Source organism: Mus musculus, chromosome X (assembly GCF_000001635.26).
Source record: "Mus musculus strain C57BL/6J chromosome X, GRCm38.p6 C57BL/6J".
NCBI classification, from domain to species: domain Eukaryota; kingdom Metazoa; phylum Chordata; class Mammalia; order Rodentia; family Muridae; genus Mus; species Mus musculus.
The window spans coordinates 55,918,632-55,925,216 of NC_000086.7; the positions used below are offsets into that span (position 1 = coordinate 55,918,632).

Sequence of the window (6,585 nt, forward strand, 5' to 3'; positions counted from 1 at the left end):
ATTTAATCCCTAATGTTGAAATTATAGCAAAGCAATACTACTGCTCAATGAATTTACTTACTAAGATCTTTAGAAATATGCTCCTGATATTTACCAAAAAATAACCTAATTACTGGCTGAAGAAAGAAACACACAACTCAACACTCCTTTTTATGGAAGTAACATGTTAGCATAGAATAGAGGTTCCCCTGGCAGCAGAGAATACATTCTTGCATATGGACAATGGTGAACTTGACCTGGGCATGAGGTGTTTGCTCTATAGTCAAAACCCAACTGGGCACATTTTTGAATTGACAGGTCATCTTCTAAAAATGAAGAGATATTACCATCACCACCACTGCCGCAGACCCTCTGGGCCCCTTTGTCTGCGTTGATCGGTTTTCTAGTCGTAGGTGGGCAAAGCTTTGGATGAATTTGACAGAAAGATGCACACAGGAGAAGTTGTGTTGAATCTGAATGTATTTTTTCAAATCGAGCATCAGACTTTTTATACAGAAGACAATAAGGAAGTTGGGTGACATACCCGCAAGGTACAAATGAGGTAACCAGATGTTTAATGACTCTTACACAGAACAGAGGAATGAAAAAGCAAAGACTGGCAGGAACTGGGCAATAAAATAACTGAGACAAAGTCAGCCCTATCTAAGGTCAGCTATAGTCTTAGAAGCCAGGTGTGAGATCTTTTCACTCCTAGGGCAAGGGCTTTCACACCCAAGTCATGGTTCTAACTAGGGAGTTCTGTTCTAGCTAACCATCTCATGAATAATGCAATACTCTAAAACCACAGCCTGATCTACTTCCTAAACCATTGTAAATTCCTGTATATGGGTATAACTCAGCTATATTTCTAAGTATCTATTCTGGTTTCTCCTATGGTCAGAAACTTCTTTCTTCCTTGGTGATGGTAGATTCCTGTAAAGGGCAGTGACCTAACTTTTACTCAAAGTGATAGTGTAATACCAGGGGCAGTACTGAATTCCAAGCCCAAGGTCTTGCTCAAGGACGTTCTAGGACTGTTGGAACACTCGCTTTAGCTATGTCAGAATTCAATCTTAAAAGGCACTTATAATAGGATAATACTAAAGGAGAGCACGTGGATCCATACACTAGACTAATGCAGGAATGGAAAATTAATGTATGAGTTAGAGAGAAGGCCAGACTCCAGGAGTGAGTTTCTGTGAAACTCTTCTGCCTCAGTGAGTAGCTTCCAAGCCTCTTGGCTTGTCAAGCTGACTCGACCAGAGAGCGTGGCACACCACCACCACCACCACCACCACCACCACCACCACCACCACCACCACCACTACCACCACCAAAACAAAGAGAGTGCTCAAATGATAAATTCTTGACTTCAAACACATTTATGTTCTTTACTCATACTATATTATTTAACCAGGCATTAGAATCCAGAAGTAATGTTAAAAATGATTCAAAAGTATGGGTTAATACAACATATCCACTGGAGTCATAGACACCACTCTGCGAGAGTAGTGGGACTGGATGCTGTCTACCACAGTAGTGTTCACAATATCATACAATCTAGGTGTATACCCAGGGAGAGTATGGAGAGGAAACGAGGGTGAAAAAGATGTTGGCTTCCACCACACCATTTCTTCCATCAATGCCAGTAACACAGACCTATGATGAGAAATGATGACAATAAGTTTGGGGAAGCATGCTACCCACTACAGACGGCCCGCCACACCCCCAGTCTCCCAGCTCCAATCAGCAGGACCATCTCCCATTATGACCTCACATGCTACATCTCTGAATTTACAACTCATTCACAGACTGTCCTAGTCAAGTTCTGAACTGCCTTCATAAACAGGCTGAATAACTCAAACCCAGTGCACTCAAACTTTCCCCACAATTTCCTCACAGCCAAGATGATTTTCCAACTTTTTTCCACAGCACAGCATAACATCAAGGAAAACACAATTAAGGAATTAAGCATTCTCTCTCTCTCTCTCTCTCTCTCTCTCTCTCTCTCTCTCTCTCTCTCTCTCTCTTTTTCTCTCTCATGTCCATTATTCTCTCCTCACGAATTTTTCATCAGTGAACAAATTTGTCCACTCTGGCAAGGGATATACTGCCAAACATAGTATAGAAAATCCTGTTCAAGAAAGGGATCAGTAGAAAGGAGAGGCAGCTGCCTACCCATGACAAGACAACATGGAGGTCAATTACCTCATCCATATCCTGAGAGTTGAGGGGGGCTCACAGTGTGGACATTGATGTTAGAAGTGTCTGGGTTCATGGAATACTCAAACAGCAGCAAGTCCCCCTTGAAAGGCCTGAATGCTGAAACAGCTGTAAAGTGACAGTTCTTTACTATTAATACAGTCAGGTCCCACTGCATTCCCTACGTCCTTCCTCACTGCCACATGCTGACCAACTTTTCCTCAATGCAAAGTAATTTTCCCAGTACTTAGTCAACTTAAATATCTTCCTCCAGGAAGGAATGGCGAAAGCCCTGTGAACAAGGACACTCCCCACACTCTGGAGAGCTTATAACCCAAGCCCAATACTTATATTCCTTGCTCTGTTTATAAGGCTATAACTCCTATCTCCAGAAAACATGTATAATGGGAAAAACATGTCTTTGTTGATATAGATATCCTCTTCAGTTACCGAGCTGACACATCTAATAGAAAGTCTTCTACCAAGGTTTGATGCCTCACTACCTGCAGGAAGCTCATTTATAGCTTATAAGGGAAGACAGTGACTACAGGTGAAATAAAAATTACACGCAAGAAGATGTACCCTTACCAAGGATTTCTCATCAAAACAACAGTAGTGTAGTGAGTATTTAAGATATATTTTAATGGTTATTTTTCACTTTTATTTTTTAATTAAAAATTTTTATTAGATATTTTCTTCATTTACATTTCAAATGGTATCCCAAAATCCCTTATACACTCCCCCTGCCCTGCTCCCCTACGCACTCACTCCCACTTCTTGTCTCTCCTGAGGTTATGCCAGTACCTGGCAAATACAGAAGTTGATGCTCACAGTCATCTATAGGATGGAACACAGACCCCCCAATGAAGGAGTTAGAGAAAGTACCCAAATAGCTGAAGGGGTCTACAACCATATAGGTGGAACAACAACATGAACTAATCGGTATCTCCAGAGCTCGTTTCTCTAGCTGCATATGTAGCAGAAGATGGCCTAGTCAGCCATCATTGGAAAGAGAGGCCCCTTGGTCTTGAAAACTTTATTTAAGACATTTTAAGTATACTTTTAGGACATAGTCCTATGTCAGAGACAATGGATTTTATTATGCATGCCAAAACAGTTCTCCTGCTGCAGAAATTGTTTAAACAACTGTTCTCAAACCTAGAAAATACATTTCCCGTTAAAGATATATTATGAACCTGAGATGATGGCATAAATTGTGTCTGTGCTTGCTCTGTGGACTGCTAGGTGTCGTGCAAATGTGAGTTCCACACCTATGTTTAATACACCCGCAAACTTAGCTTCTGACTTTAGAAATACAGTGCTACTAATTTCTAGGAACTCAAAATTCATTAGTGTAAAAAGTACACTTCTACACAATTTGCAATCATGGCTTTAATTCAAATTAGAGAAAAATGTTGCATTTACACCGAGGGAAACACTCTGGGTAAGGTAAATTGAGGATAGTTTTGTGGTGCCCTTGAAGGAAGAAAATGTGGTTGCATAGGAGATGGGAGTGGAACAGAATTAAGTCAACTGAGACAAGAATGAGCAGCACGGTTTTGGAGAAGGAAGGAAGGAAAATGTTCTGCCCTCTATCAGGACCTGGGTGCAGGAGTTCATCATGAAGTCGGAGAAGTAATGACCATTAGAAAGTAATGACCATTTGTCAAAAACAAGTCATGCAAGGCTGGCTCCATGGTCTGGGGGAATAATATTATTCTGAATTTTCAAAGATAGTGAACTTTCGTGGAAATAGTTTTCCTTTGAAACTTTCTTACATAAAGAAAAGATGAATATTCTTTACACGAAAACAGAATAGCCACATAAGAACAAAGCATACAACCGTCTCCCACAAACCATACTGGATGATTCTATTATCCAGAAACAGTGACTAGCTACCCATTTGAAGCACCCATATATCAAATGTAAGCAGACTGTTTTTGTCCCCTCATATGTATACCTTTCTGCAGGAAATATGAGTGAAATTAGACACTGTATATGAGGCTTGTAATTCCAGCACTTAGGTCTCAGAAAGTAGGACGATGGCTGCAAGTTGGAGGCTAGCCAAGGGTTCAGTCTATTTGTGGCCATGTAATGTAGAGTGTGAGAATTCATCACATAAAATTTAAATATCTAAAAACGAAAATTTATCAGGGGTTGTTTATTTAAAACTAAGCCATATATTGTAGACTTAGCTCACCTGAACTTCTTATGTACAGCAGTCTGGTCCTGAACTCACAAAGATTCTATATGCCTCTGCCTCCTAAACTCATGTACCACTATGCCAATTATGAATTGACTTAACAATTCTTGTTACAACCAAAAGATAGGAAGATGTGCTGCTTATAGTATAGGAAGATTGTATTTAAAAACAAGAAAAAGGCAGTATTGGTTAAAGTACTAGATTACCCACACTCTTTCTATAATAAAGATCATTTTCCCTAACACAGAATGATCTGTTGGGCTCAATAAATGAAAAGTGAAAAATTGCTTTTTTTGTAGTTCATGTTTTCCCTGATCAAAAAAAAAAAAAAAAAAAAAAAAAACACAAGAAAATGCTTTTCAGTTCTCAAATTGTCAATAGCTTTTCAATAATTTATAATAAAAATATTAATAATTTTTCTATAATATTAACATCAACAAAGAAACAACAAATAACGAATACTACTACTACTACTACCACCACCACCACCACCACCACCACTACTTCTAATGTGCCAGTGCTTATTAGTACTGCTAAAAGACTTTCCTGTAGCCTATGGCTGAAGTGATGAATTTGAACAGTATAGCCAAAAATTGAGAACTGTTATTGATATGCAAATATCTTAACTAATTATGTTTATAGAACTAAGTCTTCCATAAGTCCATATCAAAACTTTGTTATATATTAAATGGACATTTAAGATTGTAAAATACATTATAAAATAAATGATGTTTATCATATTCATTATATTTGCTTTAATTCAGAGAAGAGAAATAACTTCTTGTTATAAATGGAAGTAATATGGACATGACATCCAATAATTATCATTGTTCAAACATATTTAAATAAGAGAGCTAAAACAAATCTTTAGGAACAGAAAAATATGGTAATGCAGCCACATAGTAGAAGAAGCCCTGTAAACTCACCCCATATCTACATTAGTGTTTGTCTTAATCCAAGAGAGAAATCAAAATCCCCCTAGGTTTAGAGACTTTGGATAAACTCAGCCATACCTTGATTGCTCTCAGGATATGAGTTCTTTCATCTTTTTCCACAAGTGCAAGGACATTTGTCCCGATGTTCAGAGGCATGTTGTCACTTATTACATCCGTATTGAAGAATATGGATTCATTAATCCAACCATAGTCATTACACAGAGAAGACACAACTCCCTGAATAGACTTAAGCCTGGAGTTATCTACAACACAGGTAAACAAAGGTCACACCGGTTCATGTCAAATGCAAGCACCCATTACACACAAGTTCTACTCTGACCATTTGTACAAGATGTTTTTATGTAGCTTAAAACAAGCTAGAGTCATTGGATGGAGGGAACCTCAGGGGTGAAAGTGGCATAAGATCAGGTTGTAGGCACCTGTAGGGCATTTCTTAATGAGTGATTGATGGAGTGGGACACAGACCACTGTAGGTAGACCACCCCTAGGAGGTGTTCCCGGCTTCTATAAGAAAGCCTGCTGAGCAAGGCACGGGGAGCAACAAGCAAAACTGATCTCTGTGCTCTGCATCAGCTCTTGCCTCCAGGCTCCTGCCCTGATTGAGTTCCAGGTCTGATTTCCTTCAGTGATTGACTGAGATGTGGAACCACAAGCCAAATAAACCCTTTCCTTCCCAGGTTGCTTTGGTCAAAGTGTTGTATCACAGCAATAATAATACCAACATGACATTGTAGACAGGAGCACATAGCATCACTTCTCTGACCATAAGGCAACAGCCATCTCTCTATCCAAAGGTTGTGACTACTGAATGGCACCTGTATGGCATCTATTTCAGCTGTGGGTGAATTGTCCCAGTGAGAATGTAAGTGCTGTGTTCATCTACATGCTCAGGTAGATCCTTAAACTAATATACTATGACTAATATACACCTGACTCAACAGCAGCAGCACATGCATAGCCATAGCTCTAGATTCTCCAACATCCCTTCTGACAAAGCACTAAAAGACATGGGGAGATGTAAGGACACATTTCTAAATTTTCTTTTGTTCTTCATAAGCATAATGTGTAAGTAATGTCTGGGGATCTGGCTCCAGTATCCTGCTGGGACAACTGGTCATCACCCTTTATGATGCCCTCCTTACAATCCTGCCTCCTGGCTTCAGATACACTTGTGCATGGAAAACAAGACTAAGTTCACTCTCAAAGTGCAGTGTTCCCATTCTCTGGGGGATAGATAAAGGCATC

General features: G+C 39.5%; 1 protein-coding gene and 1 long non-coding RNA gene across 2 annotated transcripts in view; one reads left to right on the top strand and one right to left on the bottom strand.

The window, feature by feature from the left end:
• The window catches only part of 3830403N18Rik (RIKEN cDNA 3830403N18 gene), a 314,245-nt gene that overhangs the window by 79,380 nt on the left and 228,280 nt on the right, over positions 1–6,585 (top strand). The gene's annotated exons all lie outside the window — the stretch shown is intronic.
• Gm35536 overlaps positions 1,349–6,585 on the bottom strand; it is a 5,951-nt gene continuing 714 nt past the window's right edge. The window contains exons 2-4 of the long non-coding RNA XR_386932.2: positions 5,398–5,582; positions 2,188–2,310; positions 1,349–1,638 (exon numbers count right to left, since the gene is read on the bottom strand). This is a non-coding gene — a long non-coding RNA (predicted gene, 35536). The remainder of the gene's footprint in view (positions 1,639–2,187; positions 2,311–5,397; positions 5,583–6,585) is intronic.